Below are 16,056 nucleotides of genomic sequence, written 5' to 3'. Positions count from 1 at the left end.
GAGGAGGGGTTTGAGCGGAGCCCCGAGGGTGAGTTGAATTTAGATGGGAAACAAGGTGGGAGGGCTTTTCACTCAGTGAGAAGATTGAGAGGAACAAAGCCACACGTCCTGGGAATGCCCAGCGAATCCCTTGAAGGTTCTAGAGCGGTGGTTCTCAACCTTGGCTGCACATTAGAATCACCTGGGAATCTTAGTAAAATCCTGTTTGCTGGGCCTCATCATTAGTAACAAAGAAACAGAATTTCTGGAGGATGAGGCCCAGCAATCAGGATTTTACAAAGATTCCCAGGTGATTCTAATGCAGTGGTTCTCAACCTGTGGGTCTCGAACCCTTTGGCGGTCAAACGACCCTTTCACAGGGGTCGCCTAAGACCATTCTGCATATCAGATATTTACATTATGATTCATAACAGTAGCAACATTACAGTTATGAAGTAGCAACGAAAATAATTTTATGGTTGGGTCACAACATGAGGAATTGTATTTAAAGGGCCAGAAGGTTGAGAACCACTGTTCCAATGTGTAGCCAAGGTTGAGAACCACTGTTCTAGAGCCTCTGCTGTCCCCCACGCTGGAACAAAGCCAGTTTCCCAGCCTGCCCACACCCCAGTCCAGGCCTCACACTCTTGGCTGCTTGAGAGGAACAGGAGGGCTCAATGTGTCCACCAACGGTGACGGGCAGAGGGTGGGATCTCAACGCCTCAGCAGAAGGGTCTTCCCATGCTGCCCAGCCCCTGCCAGGAACTCTGCCTATATAAGGCTTCCGGCTCGTACCCCAGCACGCACAAGCCTCCCCCAGGAAAAGCATGAAACAGCCAGTGACCAGGGAAAAGGCAGAGGGGCCTTCCCCCTTCCACCTGGAAAGTGTAGTGCAGTGGTTCTCAACCTTGGCTGCACATTAGAATCACCTGGGAATCTTTTTAAAATCCTGATTTCTGGGCCTCACCCTCCGGAAATTCTGTTTCTTTGTTACTAATGTTGTGTCCCCACCCCATAACAAAGAAACAGAATTTCCGGAGGATGGGGCCCAGAAATCAGGATTTTAGAAAGATTCCCAGGTGATTCTCATGTGCAGCCAAGGTTGAGAACCACTGGTGTAGTGGAAAGAGCTACCTGCCTGTAAGACAGCTAATCACCACCATAAATACCCACTGCCGCCTCTCCCCCACTTCATGATTATTTTCCAGCCGTTGGTCCCGCATTTAATGAGATCTGACCAGCAGTGAGAATTCTAATCAGCCCCAGGACCTGGCTGCCTCAAACCCTCCCTCCTACCTTCCCAACTGCCCCCACCCTTCCTCAGTCCGCCCCCATCGGCTCCCAGCCCCACCCGCAGGCGGCAGGCCAGGCTGTAAGCAGAATAGAACTGAAGAGCAGGCCCTGGGAGAGAGCGCTGGAACTTGGACTAAGGCCTCCTGTCTCCTCCTGGTTCCCCAGATTTTCCCCAGCTCGCACCCCTCTCCTCTTCCTGCAGAAGCAAACCCTCCTCCCCACACGCAGCCAAGCCAAATACACAGGAACCAATTCAGCTTTCCAGAAGTTGAAGATCAGCTCCAAGCTGTGACTTGTTCTAAAATAACTGAGGGGGGCGAGAGGGTAGAGAAAGAGATGTGGGAACGGAGAGAAAAATTAAGGCTATTGGCTGCCTGTCGTTTGGCAACGAACCTGCCAAAACAAAGTTTATAGCTTTTAGAGGCTTCAGAGGGGGTGAGGGGAAGCCCCTTATCCATGCCGATTTAAAGAACAACTCTTCATCCTATTCACTCTGCGTTCACCGGGGGATTTTGTTGCTCTAAGAACAAGAAACCAATAAATGATACCTCCTTCCAAATTGCCCCCAGTCTTCTCAGAGATGGACTCTTTTCAAGAGGAGTGCCTCTCTGACGCTGCGGATTAATAACAATAACAACTCACATTTGTGAGCAGCTTTTAACTTTTCAAAGTTATGCCTCCATCCATCATCCCACTTTATCCTCCTGACAGCCTGGCGATGCAGGTGGAGCCGGGATTATCGGGGCCAGCCTTCAGAGTAAGCAAAGCAGATTATGTACTCAGTGGATCTGGGGCCCAGGAAGGGACCAGCCACCTCAGAAGCCCTCCCGACAAACGGCACCTGAAAATCCCTCTCGCAGAGACAGCCTTTCCACTTCGCAATGCAGATAAGGCCTAAGAAGTAAATACGCAAGGGCCCAAAGATAACCCCTTGGCCGGTGCGTTACGTGAGGTGAAACTCCAGGTGAGCCTTTCCTGAGAGCACATTTTAATAGGGGACAGAAATAGGCCACCCAGAGGGAGTAGAGGGAAATTGAGGTTAGGTCACAGTTTTGCCTATTGTCACCGGTAAGAATTGTTAACCCTATTTTATAGGTGGGGGGAAATTGTGGGGAGCCGGCACGGCCATGGCATACTCAGCCCCAGGGCGCCTTTTGTGCCATGACAGCTCAGCCTGGTTCAGTGACCCTGAGCGGGGGCGATGAAAGGCTTAGAAAAGACAGACATGAGAACGAAGGCTGGGTCTCGGTGGGATGCTGCTCCCCTGATGGACAGCGCCAGCGCCCACAAGCTGTGTCTTTATTTTATAGCAGATGCCCCGAGGCAAAGTAGGGGCGTGATCAAGATGTTTACAACATTCTCGTTAGTTTCAATCCTTATTCAACTACGTGCACCTGAACTCTATCACGCAGGCACGTGGGGCCATGTGTTCGGAACACAGGTTCAAGCTTACAGCTCAGCCGTGGGCAAACTACGGTCCGAGGGCCGGATCCGGCCCGTTTAAAATGAGTAAAACTAAAAAAAAAAAAAAAGACCATACCCTTTTATGTAATGATGTTTACTTTGAATTTATATTAGTTCACACAAACACTCCATCCATGCTTTTGTTCCGGCCCTCCGGTCCAGTTTAAGAACCCATTGTGGCCCTCAAGTCAAAAAGTTTGCCCACCCCTGTTACAACTATAGCTGTTGGCTAATTGTGCTGGGAAGGCTCTGCCCTCCAGCTGGGACTTGCACGTGGCCATGAGAGGACTGTGCCCTCTCCTCAGTCCAAGGCTTGAACCTGTCCAAAACACTGTAGCTGCGCCCCATAGGAAATCAGGAAGTTAAGTCACGCATTCATTCATTCATTTATTCATTCCTTGATTCAAATACTTTCTTGATGGGACAGATATGCCCAATGAGTCTGCTTGCAAGCTCTCTAGAGGTCCCTATTATTGAAGTGTTTCCTCAATAGTAAAGAGCAATACACAAGGAATTTCCTTCCAATAGACATGGCTGTGTCCACTTTGATGCCAGAACTCTGGTGGCCATCTTGGTACCAGGATAAGGTACCATGCTCACTGAGACAGGCAAATGGGAAGGATGTGAGACCCAGGTGATGTTTTTAAAGTACTGATTTGAGAACCAATCCTGAAGTTACCTTATGTGTCAGATCTTCTTGTTGTGCAGGATGACAAATTGTCCATATTGTTTAAATAATTCTGACCTGGGCTTTCTGTAACTTGCAGTCAAAACATCCTACCCAGTGTGCAGGCATTCAAGCATAGCCTCATAGAGATTTTTGTAAGGTCTATTTTAATGAATACCTTAAAAATTGTAAATACTGTGCCAATTTTTTTTATGTTAGGTAATTGAAAGTTTGTCATCAAGAACAATATAAGCATACCTTTGAAATCCCATTTCACAAGAATTTGCCAAGCAGAAACAAATTTCACCTCAATTCATGCTAATTACTGTGGATTGTCAAAGTATTTCAAGTCCAAGGTTGACAGCCTCATAATTGAGGTGACCTAGTGTGCAATCCATCCAATATCACACACCCAGCCTGAGTGTAGAAATTATGCTCTGAAAGTCTACCAGGGCATTGTGGTGAGACCTCAGGGTGTCATTTCTGAGTATAAAGCCGAAATTCACTGAACAGTTCTCTAATTACTACATTGAAATAGCCTCTTCTACAAACAGGAGTAGCTCACCTCCCTGTTGTGTTTTCCAAAGATATAACTTGTTCAACTTCTTGCAGGCTAATAGAAAGCAAGGCCCTATGTGGAAAGAAATGCACATTTCTGCACACAAGGCCACATGTGCAGGTCAGAGAGGCAGTTCACATGGGATCTAGCTGGGCCAGCAGAGCTCCAGCGCCCCACCTGGATGTGGACAACCTGTCTTCTGTCTCTACTAGCTTGTGGTTCCCGGGATTTGGGCTCAGATATCTCCCCTACGCCAATTCCCTTTGGCAGGAAAGATGCCTTCTGGCATCACCATTTCTACTCCCAGTCCTCTACCGCTGCCAACTTCCTCATGTTTTATCTATTTTTATTTGAACTGGTGATCAAGGGATTAACCCAGTTTATACAAACTCCATCTTCCAAAAGCCATTATGGTGTAGTTGCAATTGTGATATTTCACTCTCCAAATGAATCGAATTGGATTTTAATGACAGTAGATTCCATTAAGCAACACCTGATTGGGTTACTTCCTAGAAATTTCATCTTCATTTTTTCCTCCATCATGTTACCCAAAAAAACGCAGCAAGAGAGCTATCAAGGACTTCTGCCAAGCTATATGGATCCATCCTTGAAATCATGGTCCCATTTTCTGCTGTTTCTAACAAGTCAAATATTTCTGTTTCATTCATTCATTCCACAGGACACTCTCAACACAGAATCCGCTTCCATTGAAAAGGGAAAAATCAGTCATTTGTAAGTTACTTAGTAGTTCTAGAAAACTATAATTCCTAGAAACTCTCACATGGAAGTATAATTTATATGTAACTTTCTATTTTATTGGAATTTATTTTTAATAACATTAAAGCATTTTCTCCTTAGAATGGAAAAGCCAATCTGATGTTATGTTTATTTACATAACCTGAATTAGGTTTGTGTAAGTCACGTGAAGAATAAAACAATTACTCTGTAAATCAGTCTGAAGAGGTCCAGGTTTTCCTCCAACACCACCAGACTCGAAGCAGGTCACATCCTATCTGCAAAGGAGTGTATTTAGGATCTTGACAGAGTCCAACAAGACACGCCCCTGAGGGTCAGGGTATGCTTGTCTTGTCCCCACTATAATTCAAGGGCTGCACATGCACAGCTCCTGCCATATAACAGGTGATCAATTACATGCTTGTTGGAAGAATGAATAGACAAATGATTGAGAATAACTGAGAAGTGCCCGGGCTGTGAATAAACTACCCTGTCGCTGTATTCAACCAATCTGCTTTCCATTTTACCCTAGTATTCAGTGCCTTTGGTCAGAAGAGAGGAAAATGGTGAAGCCATCCTGTATAAATGGCTGTGTGTGTATAAGGCAGAGTGAGATAGATAAGAGAAGCATAAAAGAAATAGCAACTTTGTCTTTTACCCCTCGTTCAAATCTAAATATTCAAATTTAGTTTCCCCTTCTCCAAATAAAGTCCTCATAAAATGAAACCTTGACTTGAAAGTGTGAATTAGCCCTTTAAATTAATGGAAATGTTTAAGTTCCCTCTGAAGAAGTTGTCAAACCACAGGTGAACCAGGAGATGGCAAAGATTTATACCACCACCAACTCTCCCCAAAAGCATCTTTTGAGGCTTCACCCCTGTATAGCATATCTGAACTAATCGAATGTTAATCTGCATTTCTCATATGGAGAAGTATTTATTGAGCATCTACTGTGTATGATACCCTCTGAGTTATATAGAACACAAAATATAGGATGTAGATTTACACTAACTCAAGGAGCTTACATTTTGCTGGGAAGATAAGGCCCATGGAAATAAAAAAGCACCACAATGATTAGTTCAACAAAGCAAAGCATAAAAACAGACAAGTTAATGGGAAGAAAATAAGTGCTACACTTTAGAAGAATGCATTATAAATCTCCCTCTTACTAAAGAGAGCAAGCCAAAATGCAAACTATTTTAAAGAGACTCCTAAATAATAAATTATGTATTTTAATGGGCAGCTGCAATATTATTGTAAAAAATGCTAAATTAAGGATATTAGCCATAAAAAGATACATTCCGTTTTCTTCCATAAGAGGGATTTTTGACCCAATGCTATTAAGTATTTAAGAATGTGTTGTTTGCTTTTTAACATTAAGTATCTGTTCATGTGTTATTTTCATAACTTAAATAAATACTTTAAAAACTTAGAAATAAACCCTAATTTAGTTTCTAATCACCTCCTGAAGTCTATTTGGGATCATTTCTCAACATTCCTCATGCTAATAGGGCACATTAAACTACATTTGGACAAATGTTCAGAATGGAATATTTGAATAATAACCTTCTTATGTTTTGATAAGTGCTCATTCACATACGTAAGACAAAGAATTACAAGTTGGAAAATAAATGAATTCTGACACATCAAAAGCATTTTCCTTCCTCTGATATTTTTATCTGTTTTTTGGCCTGGATTTTGAAATACAGGAGAATGTTATCATGAATTCCAAATATAATTATGTGTTTCTAGAAAAGAGACGTCATTATTTGATAGCACAAATGGCTTTGGTATGATAGCCGATGCCATTTCCCCCACTTTGTTCTTGTAAGTCGCCCTAATTGAACACTTGGAGGAGACTCAGGCCCTATCCTCTCAGGCAGAATCAGAAATGGCATTAAAGCTCTGATAGAACATCCTGCTAAAAGATTACTTCTACATGATAATTAAATCAAAAGCCAGGCTTAAAGGTGAGGAACAAATGCTAATCTTATATTCTCCTCCCAAAGAGAAAATGACATCACTTCAAAACACAAGGAGTTTGTCTTTTTTCAGAGACGGAACAAAAGCAAAACAAAAAAGGATCAGGGCTCATGTCCTAATCTTCTTGATTTCACTCCAAATGGAAACTAGGCCTAGGGAACTCTGGGTATGGCATCGTATCAGGCTAATACCAATTCACTACGTCCACCACAAGATTCATACATGCGCACTGGGCAGAATATGACATGTGTATAAATATCCCTTGGCACTGATTTTGTTTAAACAAGTATTCTCCTTGGCTGCTCACTAACACCCTAAACAGAGTTTGTAGAATTTTTTATATTTACTCGCATTTATTCTGGCCTCTACAGGGGGTGCAAACAGCTGGAAAACGGGTGCCTCAGAAAGTTGCCATCTGCCTGGGCCTGTGACCAGCATACAAATGTTCCCCCTCTTTAAGCTAAAGGCTCAGGAATAATAAAAAGGGAAATTCTTCAATACCTGTTTCCTCCTTCCTTAACTGAACCTCCCTCTTTTGGGGAATAGCCAATGGCCCAGCTGCCAGCAAAGGCCAATCAAAAAGGGATTTGAAATTACTCCTCTCAAAGCTTGTAACAGTCCCCACATTGCTCTCTCCATCACAATTCATGGGAACTTTTGGATTGAAAAAGAATGCTAATGAAGGTCCACTCACTTCTTGACTTAAACTGTTACTTCCACAGTGGGGTATACTCAGAGCACCCTCACCCACATGGATTCTAAAACATGATTGTCATAAAAATTCCACATCCTCTGAGAAGATTAGACTCAACATAGGCAGAGGTAAACATACCAGGACAAAAAGAACTGTTCACAAGCAATGAGAATGGGAAAATGGAAGATAAACTCTACATGAGGCAATCCATGTAACTATGTATCACAAGGACATAGGCCACCCCTGCGTGCCCACTTTAGGAATTAGAGAGGCATCTTATTTATATGAGGCCTCTGAATCCCTTTAGACCTACATGATTTGAAGGTTTATTATTAGAGAGCTATACATTGAAATCAAGACACTACGTGCGCGCGCTCGCGCACACACATATACATGGTGATAGTGGCTGCCTTAGTAAGTCCTGGAATTTGCCCTAATGGGAAGAGGATCTAGGACCTAACTTTGAATCACAGATTCTGTGGAAGAAGCACAGCACAGTATTGGGTGTGGCACCAAATTTATTGCCAAGTCCCAGAAGGACTCAAAACTTTCTCAATAAAGGAAGCTGTAGTAAGAGGAAGAGAGGGGGCAACACTGGAAGAGACAGACCATCTAAGGTAAATTAAAATAGACATTACTGGGTTTAAATAACAAGACCCTACTCTATGCTGCCTATAAGAGACTCACTTCAGCTTTTGGGATACACATAGACTCAAGGTGAAGAGATGGAAAAAATATTCCATACAAGTGAAAACTAAAAGAGAACAGGGGTAGCTATACTTATGTCAGAAAAAAAATAGGCTTTAAACCAAAAACTATAACAAGAGATACAGAAGGTCATTATATAATAATCAAGGGGTCAATTCATCAAAAAGATATAACAATTATATATATACACACAAACACACACACACATACACACACATATACGGGGTGGGCAAAAATAGGTTTACAATTGTAGGTATGGGAAACAGTTTATTCTTGCATTATTATTTATTAGCTAGAGGCCCATTGCATGAAGAGATTCATGCAATAGGCCTTCCTTCCCCTGGCTGCCGGCACCGGTTTTCCTCCGGCACCTAGGACCCAGGCCTTTGCTCCAACCATAGCGGAGAAGCCAAGTCTCTTCAGTCTTCAGTCTTCAGTCTTCACTCTGTGCCTGTGTATGCAAATTAACCGCCATCTTTGTTGGGTTAATTTGCATAGTCTCTCTGATTGACTGGTGGGCATAGCGGAGTGACACCAATTTGCATGTTTCCCTTTTATTAGTGTAGATTATTACATTCTTTTCCACACAAACAACTACAAATCTACTTTTGTCCCACCCTATAGAGAAAATACTAAAAGACTCCACCAAAAAATTATTAAAGCCTTAAGATAGCCCAGCTGGCATGGCTCAGTGGTTGAGTGTTGACCTATGAACCAGGAGGTCACGGTTTGAGTCCCAGTTAGGGCACATGCCCGAGTTGCGGGCTTGGTTCCCAGTTGGGGGCATACAGGAGGCAGCTGATCAATGATTCTCTCTCATAATTGATGTTTCTGTCTCTCTCTCCCTCTCCCTTCCTCTCAGAAATCAATAAAAATATTTTTTAGAAAACAATCTTAAGATATTCTCCTAGCCAGTGTGGCTCAGTGATTAGCATTGACCCATGAACCACAGTTCAATTCCCAGTCAAGGCATATGCCTGGGTTTTGGCTCAGTCCCCAGTGGGGGGCATGCAGGAGTCAGACAATCAATGATTCTCTCTCATCATTGATGTTTCTGTCTCTCTCTCCCTTTCCCTTCCTCTCTCTGAAGTCAATAAAAACATATTTAGGAAAATATAATAAAAAAAAGAATCACCAAATTCAATAAATTTGTAAGCTACAAAATCAGTATACAGAAGTCAGTTGCACTAACAAAATACCTGAAAAATAATTTTAAGCTCATTCACAATAGCATCAAAAACAATAAAATACTCAGAAATACGTTTATTCAAGGAGTTGAGATATCTATACACTGTAAACTTTGATGAAAGAGTTTAAAAATAAGACACAAGCAAATGAAAAAATATCCTGTGTTCATGGATCAGAATTAATATTGCTAAAATATCTACACTACCCAAAGGAACCAATAGATTAAATGCAATTCCTATCAAAAGTCCAATGGCATTTTTTACAGAAATAGAAAAAAACAACCCTAAAATGTATATGGAACCACAAAAGACCCTGAACAGACAAAGCAATCCTGAGAAGGAAGAATAGAGATGGAAACATCACACTTCCTGATTTCAAACTATATTACAAAGCTGTAGCTATCCAAACAGCATGGTACTGGCATAAAAACAAACACATAGACCAATGAAACAGAATCAAGAGCCCAGAATATACCCTGGCATATATGGCCAACTAATATTTGCCCCAGAGTTAGAGCTTTGTAGAGATCTGATATTCTCTTCTTTAAAAACTGTGGGCCTTGCAGTCACAGTATCAAAGATAACAAACCATGAAGGACACAATTGATAGACTTGACCACATACAAGATTTTTTTAATTTTGTAGGTTAGCAATATTATATAAAATTAAAATATACACCACAAATGGGGAAAATAGAATATTTGACAAGCAATAGGTTGGTGTCTTTAACATACATAGACCTCTTTACTAAATTTAAAAAAATTCACACCACCAGAAAAGTAAGTAAAAGGGACAAAATCAGGAAAACGAATGATAACAATCCTATATAATAAAGCAGTAATATGCAAATTGACCTTCACACCCTCACAAGATGGCCACATCCATGTCATCACAAGATGGCCACCCCCACGTTGTCACAAGATGGCTGGCAGGGGAGGGCAGTTGGGGGGGACCAGGCCTGCAGGGCTGGCCATCCCTCTAGGGGTCCCAGATTCGAGAGAGTGCAGGCTGGGCTGAGGGACACCCCCTCTCCAGTGCACGAATTTCGTGCTCCGGGCCTCTAGTATGAATATATAAGTAATATTCAACTTTATTAATCAGAAAGTACAAATTAAAGCAATAAGTTTTTTTCCATCAGGTACAACTTTAAAAATTACCAGAGACTTTCTTACATACTACTGGTAAAAATATAAATTAACACAATGTTGCTGCAAAGAAATTTGGGAAACACATGAAAACCTTAAGATATTCATTTTTTAAAATATATATTTATTTATTTGACTCAGTAATCACTTTAACACTAATAATCTCACATTTATGAATATATTCTAAGGAAATCATCAGGAATGTGGGCAAAGATATGGATGACATTTATAATGGTGAAAAATTGGAAAGTACCTAAATATTAAAAAATAGAAAATTACTTAATACATTAAATAATGAAATACCATATAGCTACTCAGAGAAATATGGGAATGATGTATTTATTGAGATAGAGTAATAGTCATGGCATGTTGTTAGATGAATAGCGGAGGCACAAACAGGATATACAGTCTGAGTCACTTTTGTGAGAAAGATAGATAGACAGATGGGTAGATGGTTGGATTAGTAGGTGAGTGGATGGATGGATGGATGGATGGCTAGGGGATGGGTAGGTGTGTGGATGGATGGATAGATGGGTAGATAGAAATAACTGGGAGATGCTACATATCTGTTAGGAGAGAATACCTCTTCTCTACAACAAGTTTCCTTGAGGAAAGATTATCAATAAACCCTCCTGGTCTCTCTCCATCCCCTTTAACTCATTCCATCTCAGGGGAGGAAGAGTGACTCGTCTGGTTGATAGGTCTGGGCAGAATAGCTGAGGTGTATTTCTTACTCCTGGGTGTGATCTGGTTGCAGTGAGCACACGGTCTTCACTGCCTGTGGGCCAGGAGTCTTACCAAGTCCAACGCCATCTCTGCTAGGGTGGGTCCTATCTTAAATTGAGCCCATTGACCCATCGCATTCCCCTGTTCACAGTTCATAAATCCTCAGGCTGTCTGGGCTGAGCCAACCAGGTGGTGCCTTTGAATGCTGGGGGGAAACCTCTGCACCCGTTTCCCTGGGTGTGGGCTGAGAAGCACATAGCTCTGCGGTTGTGGGCTGGCTTAAAATTCAGCTGACACCACAGAAGGCTGAACAGAGGGAGCAGCAGAGTCACTCAGTCAAACCAACCTTAATGATCCATGTGCACTGATTACAAAGAAGAACCAAGAGTGGGACTAGAGTCAGACAGCCTGGGCTTGGGTCCTGGGTCTGCCACTTTTCTTACTGGGTCATCTGGGTAAATTCAGCCTCTCTGACCCTGTTTTCTAATCTCTAAAATGGGGATAACAATAGTGCTTCCTCCTGGAGTTACTAGAGGATGAAATGAGACCATCTGTGTAGAACACTTTGTACTGGGCCAGCTCACGGTAACTGCAGGATACGTTGTTGTTTTTGTATCCCAAAATGCTGTACCAGCCCTGGCCAATGTGGCTCGGTTTGTTGAGCATCGTCCCGTGCACTGAAAGGTCACCGGTTCGATTCCCATTCAGGGCACGTGGCCGGGTTGTGGGCTAAATCCTCGGTAGTGGGGCCGTCCTGACCTGCATCTCATACAGCTCCGGGCTCTGGAGCAGCCGGGTTGGCCGGCACCCAGCTGCCAGTAGCAGCGGCCAGAGGGAATGTGCCTCCTTCCCTTGGCTCTGCCTTCCCTCTCTCAGCCCCACCCCGTTCCTCACTGCCTCCTCTCTGGCTCTTCTTTCTGGGAGACCCAGGCTGACCTTGGACTATCTCTGAGGGGCACATCTTTATTGTTAGTGTTTATTTCCCTCTCTTTCCCTTTTCTCTATATTCTAATCATTCCTACACCAAACACTTTCTATTCTCATAATTATTTGATTTTTTTTTTATTGACTTCAGAGAAGAAGGGAGAGGGAGAGAGAGCTAGAAACATCAATGATGAGAGAGAATCCTTGATCGGCCGCCTCCGGCACACCCCACACTGGGGATCGAGCCCACAACCCGGGCATGTGCCCTGACCAGGAATTGAACTGTGACCTCCTGGTTCATAGGTTGATGCTCAACCACTGAGCCAAGCCAGCCGGGCTATTCTGATGATTTTTTAAAATCTTTTGCCCCCAAGCTTATAGTCACATCTTCAAGGCTAATTTTTCTTTGTTATGAAAGTAATATGAAATGAGAGTTAGGGGGAAAGTGTGGGAAAGTGACATTAAACATTTCTAGGAAAAAACAAACAAAGAAAGAACAACAAAAAACTCATACCTAACACAGCGTCCTCCCAGAGAGCAGGGAGCAGGAGGCCGGAGAGAGGGAACACGGTATCCTTCTGGGATGTTCCGCAGCCAGCTCTGGGACCGGTTTCTGGGAAAAGGGGAGAGTCCTGAGGAGAGAGGACAGGGAGACAGGAGGGAGGGCATGGCCTTCCTTTGTCCTCCAGCCTGGCTCCGGGAGCTGGATGAGGAGCAGACAGGGCCCCCTTCTGTTCCAGGCCTTCTGTTCCGGGAGGTGCTAACTGGCTGGCAGGCCCGGGTGAAAGGCAGACACAGAGAAAAGCAGGAGGCAGGAGGGTGACAAAGTAGGTGCGAAGGCCCCTCACAGAGCCGGGAAGAGTCATTTGCAGGTGGCTCCGATGGGCTGGGGAAGATGCCCAGAGCTGCACAGCTCTGTGCTGAGGAGCCGGGGACCCTCCTGTCTCATAGCTAAAAAGCAGGAGGCTGCGGGAGAACGAGGAAAGGCTCCCCTCGGCTATTTGCATCACCACAGGGAACTTCGGCCCCTGCCCTGCCGTTTCAGTGTCTGCCTGCTGCCTGGAGACCAAAGCCCTGGACCCCAGGCTGTGATCCAGCCCTGGGCGTCTAGCCTTCCTCCCATGGCGGCCGGGCCTGGCGGCAGAGCAGCACACACCACGCTGGGCTGGGGGTTCGGACAGCACGGGGGACTCGCTCGGGTGCCCCAGCATTTGGTAACAAGCTTAGTCTCTGAAACAAGCAGGTAAAGGCCTCCTAAATCAGCACAAAGTGAGGCAAGAAGCCGCCTGAGCCCTGCCTGCTAAGGCTGGCTAAGTCTCTCCAGGTGTAACCCACGTGCACAATTTTTTTCATCCCCACGGATTGCCTTTTATTAATTGTGGTGAAAAATACACAACATAAAACTTACCATCTGAACCACGTTAGGTGTACAGCACATGAGCATTAACTCCATGAACACTGTTGGGCGTCCGATCTCTAGAACCTCTTCACCCTGCAAAACTGAAACTGGACACCCACTGAGCGACAGCGCCCGTCCCTGGCAACCACCATCCTACTTCCTGTTTCTAAGAGTTAGACAATTCCTATTCGTGGAAGCATGCAGTATTTGTCTTTTTGCGATGGACATTTCATTTAACGTGATGCCCCCCAGGCCCATGTATGCTGTAGCATGTGACAGGATGACCTTATTGTTAAGTATGAATCCTATCCCACTGTACAGAGAATGGGAGGTTTTGCTGCACCCTTTTACTGGTGAATGGGTGCCAAGGGAATGGACTTGTGAAAATACACTGGGATTGGTTAAGCTGCTGCCCAGGGAGGGAGACACGGCCTCTGGTCGGCTCACATACCTGAGTTGCGCCCATTCATTTGTTCATTGATGCTTACGCACCAGGTGTGTACCAAGAACTGCCATGTCCAGGGAACCGGATGTGTGAGGGAAGGCAAACGGAGTCCCCGCCCTTATGGTGCTTCTCGCCCAGTAGGGGACCAACACACCAACAAGCCCCCAGAGGCCCCCACCCAACGCCCCTGTGAGAGGAGTCCTGGGTGTGGAAGGAGCGCAAGGGGCAGGCAGTTCTCGGGACCTGGGCCTGCGGGACTAACCAGGCAATGACAGGGAGGTGGGCATTGGAGTGGGAGCAAGAGCAGGTACAAAAGTTCAGAGAACACACCTGGTGTGATGTAATAGGAAGCATCGCCTACTCACTATTCTTGCCAAAAGAAAATTTGAATCTAATGAAATCTCTAGTCAGAGTTTCTTAACATTAGCACCATATATATATATAAAATCTCCCGATGATTTGGTGGTGGTGGTGTAGGGTGTTTAGCAGCGTCCTTGGCCTCTGCCCACTAGATGTTAGTAGCACCCACCCAGTTGTGATGACCAAAAATGCCCCCAGATGTTGCCAAATGTCATTTCAAGAGCAAAATCACACCCAGTTAAAAAGCAAACGTGTACCGTAAAATGTAGAAGTAATGAGGGCTTCAGGAGTGGTTTGATCAGGGCTCTGACTCTCTGCATTTCCTTCATCACTTGCCTCTCCCTTTGTCAGTGTCATCCCACGTCTGGCTTTATTCAAGTTATCAAAGCGGCTACAGCAGCTCGGAACCTCACAACCACATACACTGACCAGAAAAACCAAGTTTCTTTTTCCCCAACCACTGAACAGAGGCCTGACTTCACTCGAACTGGGCTAACTTAAATTCTTCTCCTCTCCTATCCCAATTTCTGTAATCAGGGGAAACGCTGCACAGACTGGCTTGAGTTAATATTATACATCTGCCCCTGAATCAACTCATTCATTTCTTTTAAAAATATTGAATGCCTACTATTGTAGCCACCCATGTATACTTATAGAACATTTCTTCTGTTTAAGCTGATTTAAGGAGGGTGCTGTTCTTTGAAATTAACAAAAAGGACTTAATTAAGACCCAGACCACGTATGGAGCATTTTAAGAAAGGGCTCGGATGATCAGGATAACCCTCAAATCGGTCAACCAGTTGCCGGAAGCCAATTCCAGCATGTCAGCAAGGGCTGAATCATCTGGAGATGGCTGAGTACATTTCCCAAAACCTGAAAAGGATGCACAAAATGATTGCTTGCTGCCAGACAGCTAAGGGCATCTTAATCTAAATGTTATTGCCTCCTACTGACCAAACACCTAAACAGCCGTGGGCAATTTTCCCCAATCTGACAATTGATTCTGTATACCTAACCCTACCCTTTGATGGGTATATCTATCTCGCCTTAGGACAATTTGTGTGAATAAATAGCAAGGGGTCCAGAGGGTCCTGAGACAAAGAGAACTTAGCTCCTTTAACTAAGTCTTCTCTGGCTCCCCATAATGCCTTTCAAAATTATGTTTCGTCTCTGGACTCCTTATTAAGTTACACACAACCTTTCTCCAGATTCCTGAACCCTTCTAGATGCTGGAACAAGACCACCGGCACCAGTATATTAAATAACAAGATGCCCGGATTATAGTGGTCAAAACAGCATCATTCGTCGTCTCCCACCATCCCTTTAAACTTTACGTAGGAAGGTATCACCCCTTCCTCAGATGAAAATGTCACCCGTTGTTTTGCCTACTCATAGGCCAGAGACAATCCTAAATCACCGTAAATCCCAAACACAGCCTCAACTCCAAAATACGGAGGCCAGGTTAGCATTTGGGGTCTACTTTCCTGAATAATATTTGGGATATATTCAAACTAAAAAAAAAGTATTCGTTGTTTCTCTGAAATGCCGACTGGGCACCCTGCATTTCACAGGCAGCCCAAGGGCATCTTGAACATCCTCACAACATGGTGGCGGCTTCCCCAGAGCCATGAGCGATCCCAGAGAGGAGGAGGGGCCACCCCTTTCATGGCCTAGTCCCGGAGGTCCCACTCTTTTACTGCCACCAGATTCTATATTCATTAGAAGCAAGTCACTAGGTCTAGGCCACACTCGAGCAAAGGGAAACTAAGCCTCATCTCTTGAAGGGAG

This window comes from Myotis yumanensis, unplaced genomic scaffold (genome assembly GCF_028538775.1).
Source record: "Myotis yumanensis isolate MYYU_CA2020_CCGP unplaced genomic scaffold, mMyoYum1.0.hap1 SCAF_11, whole genome shotgun sequence".
Classification (NCBI taxonomy): Eukaryota; Metazoa; Chordata; class Mammalia; order Chiroptera; family Vespertilionidae; genus Myotis; species Myotis yumanensis.
Note: the sequence above shows the minus strand (reverse complement) of the source record.